Raw genomic sequence first — 3,944 nt, 5'->3', positions numbered from 1 at the left:
AAGAAACCCCATAGTCAACTGATAGAAGGGTGACAAATTGGAAACAAGAATCAGCATGTATCCACTATGAGGATAACACAATAAAATTGAGGGAAAAACTTAAAATTTTAGAAGTTACAAAATCAAAAACTTGAAGTTCCAAAGGTAAAGAAAACAGATCCTTTACCAGAATCCAAACTTGAAGTTAAAGAGAAAACAGATCCTTTACCAGAATCCAAACTTGAAGTTGAAGAGAAAACAGATCCTTTACCAGGATCAATTCCTGCTCAAGAGGAAAAAGCACCCTCTACAAATTTATCTAAGAAAAAGGCTAAAGAAGCACCCTCTACAAATTTATCTAAGAGAAAGGCTAAAGAAGCACCCTCTACAAATTTATCTAAGAAAAAGGCTAAAGAAGCACCCTCTACAAATTTATCTAAGAAAAAGGCTAAAGAAGCACCCTCTACAAATTTATCTAAGAAAAAGGCTAAAGAAGCACCCTCTACAAATTTATCTAAGAAAAAAGCTAAAGAAGCACCATTACTTCCTAAAAATAAAAATAAGAAAAAAGGTCTAAAAGTAAAAGAAGTGAAAACAAAAGGAAAAGAAAGATCATCCATACAGAATTCAAACCTTAAAAATAATCCTAAGGCTAAAATTCAAAAGAAAACAAAAATTTCAAATAAAAATATAGGAGCTACTAAAAAAATTCACAAGCATAATTTTGGGAAGCATACTAAAAAGCGGAAATGGAATTCCAGTACCAAGAAAACCAGGAAGAAAGCAACTGTTTTTATATCAACTAGTTTTCACGAAAAGACTATTCCTGAAGTAAAGCTATTTTTACCGAGTAAAGTTCAGTTATTGCCTAACGAAGAAGACGAAAAAGGTCAATTGAAAAACAGCGATCCAGATCCGGAAAAAGTTCCAAGAGAAAATCTAAATAAAAATAAAATTAAGTCTAAACAAATTTACTACAATATTCCCAAATTTAAAGGACCCTATGAAATCAAGAAAGTAACTGGTAGCAATATCCAATTAAAAATTCGTAATAAGTTAGTTGCTGATCCTGTTAACAACACAACTGTGTTCTAAGTAGATGAAAAAACTTATTTTTCCTTTTTAACTTTATCCAGTCATAACCTAATCCTTTTGTGTTCACAATTGAGTATTATCTGGAAAATATTTCCACTACTTACAACTTCAATTTAGAATCATGTTACTACAAAACAGAACAAGGTATCCAGTCATAGCATCTACCCGAGAACTTCTCATCTTAGACAAATTCTGCAAAAGTCAGCAAAGGAAAATTTCCAATTTCAACAAAAGGAGAAAACAAATTTTTCTTTTTCAAAAAAAAAAAAATTGTTTTCCTTCTTAAGGGGGGAGGTGTTATGAACCCACATCAAATGTGATATACTTTTTGATAAATGAATAAGAATAGTGACTCCATTCACATAGTAGACGCAAAGTCAGCATGTCTGGAGATAGTGATTCCATTCACATGGTAGACGCAAAGTCAGCATGTCTGGAGATAGTGACTCTATTCATATCATAGACACATAGTCAGCATTTCTGGAAGCTTCGCTTTTCTTATCTAATCTTAAGTGCTAGTGAATGAATAATGTCTAGCGATAGTCAGAACTTATAAAAGGAGGCTGAACGTCTCAGCCATGGTTCTTGTTTCTCAGCACTTGGTTCTTGTTTCTTTAGACTTCGTTCTTGGTGTTCGACTCTTAGTTCATCGGTTTCTCCTGATATCTTAGAGTTCAACTTGTGTCTAGGACTAGTTTTGTGATTGTGTTTACAACTAGTAGTGTTCATAACATTATTTTAGTGACTAAGTTGTTCTGTACATGTAACATGTTGTAAAATGTTCTTCTGTTGCTTACAATCAATATAATTCTTCTTTCGTTAAAAGTGTGTTCGATTTCAATCTTGAATAATACCACGAACGCGGAGGAAGATCAACGTTGTGAATCGATAGTCGAATCGGGCCACGACAATATATATATATATATAAATTAATCTATTAAGGATTAGTCAACTGTTATTAAATATATTAGAAACCTTTTTATGGTCTTCCTTATACGCGTACGTTACTTTTTTTAATTTTTTTTTCTTTGCAAAAAAAAAAAGGTTTTAAGGTGATTAGAAGGTAGGTTCTTTTTTTCTTTAAAAAATTTCTTTTTTGAAATTAAATTTATTCACAAAAAGTTAAAAAAAAAAAAAAACAAACCTGCGCTTTGTCCTCGTCGTATTCCAAACACCCAACGCCGTCTAACCGTTCTAAATCGATCCAACCTCTCCACCGAACGCAGACTCCGTTCATTATAAAATGCGATCTCAGGTGAACCTGTTAAAAAAAAAACAATGTCGAAGGTTAATTAAATAAAAAAAAAATACAATCGAAAATTTTTATATAAAGTGTTTGAGAGAGAGAGAGAGAGAGAATGGTTGAAAAAAAATAATAATAATAACGTAGAATTTTTTTTTTTTTGTAAATTGATAAATGACTTTTTCACCATGGTAACATGAATAAGGTATCCTAAGGTATTAAGTCTAAAAGGGGAGAAAGAAAAACATACAAAAGATACCTTAATATTGAACTTGAATGAGTGACTGTGTGCCTATATTACTCACTGCCCCAATAGTAAACTATAATAATAATAATAATAAATCCCTGGAGTTCTTTTAGTTCGTTTACGTTTTGACGTTATTTCCATTCACAATGTCGCATTATCGAGTTTTTTTTCGTTTTTTTTTTTTTTTTTGTATTTGATAAACGAAATGTTCAGGTGAGGACAATATTAATGATGATACACGAACCTGAAGAATGTCGAAAAAAATGTGTAAAAAGAAGGAAAGAACAAGTTTATATTTATAATGAAAAGATTTCTTTCTTTTTTCTTTTTGTGTAACGAAATTGTTACGTCAACACACAGAAGGCTCGTAGTAGTATATTCAATTTTATTTATTACCGTGTGAAAATATAAATTCGCCATGGATCTTTTAATTCGTCGTATGTGCATGCACCTGAATAACCCAAAAATAATAATAATAATAATAATAATAATAAATGCCTTCTTTTATTGTTAATGTAAACGTATAAATAACTTTATGTCTTAATCGAGAGAAAGAGAAGGAGAAAAAGTGGAGAAGGGATGATGTTTTTTTATTTACAAAAAACTGTATAAAATGTGTTAACCTAAGAACAACAACAAACAAACAAACAAACGAAAACAAAAGAAAAATATTAATATTTTTTTTTGGTAGTAAATTATTACGATAAGTAAAAGGAAAAAGAAGGAAAAAAAAATTAAAGGTATCGATTAAAAATTCAAAAAAAAAAAAGAAAAAAAAAGCAGAAGACATTAAAATAATAATTTATATAAACACATTTAAAAAAAATTTTTTTTTTTTTACAAAATAAACGACACGTTTAAATGGTAACAAATTGTTTAAAAATGATACAAAAGAACGGCCATTAAAATCCTTAACGAGGGCTTTAAAAACGTTAGTTATACCGTGACGCAAATTAAACCGTTTAGTAGTAGTAGTAATAGTAGTAGTAAAATTAGTTAAAATTTTTTTGTTGACTTTGTTCGAATGTGTTTTGTCCGAGAGCGGACGTGAAAAAAGAAAGAGAAAAAAAAGGTAATAATAATAATGATGGTGATGATAATAATAACGGACTGCCTTTTATTAGCTTGCAATCACGTATTGACCACCCTTAAAAGCCTTTTCCTTTTTTTGACACAAGGGGTAAACAAAAATTATTTAACACCTTGTCATGCGTTTTGTGTAATTATTACCGTATTATTTGTTTAAGGTAATAAAACTCTTTTAATTTATTTATTTTTTTTAAAAGAAAAATTTTCGTTTAAATGTAATAATAATAATAATAATAACAAAAGTTCGTTTGTTTGTCGTTCGTTTGTATTCATGTATATCGTTTCAGAGAA

This window comes from Pediculus humanus, genomic scaffold (assembly GCF_000006295.1).
Source record: "Pediculus humanus corporis 1103172107423 genomic scaffold, whole genome shotgun sequence".
In the NCBI taxonomy this organism is placed as follows: Eukaryota; Metazoa; Arthropoda; class Insecta; order Psocodea; family Pediculidae; genus Pediculus; species Pediculus humanus.
This window is presented reverse-complemented; position numbering follows the sequence as displayed.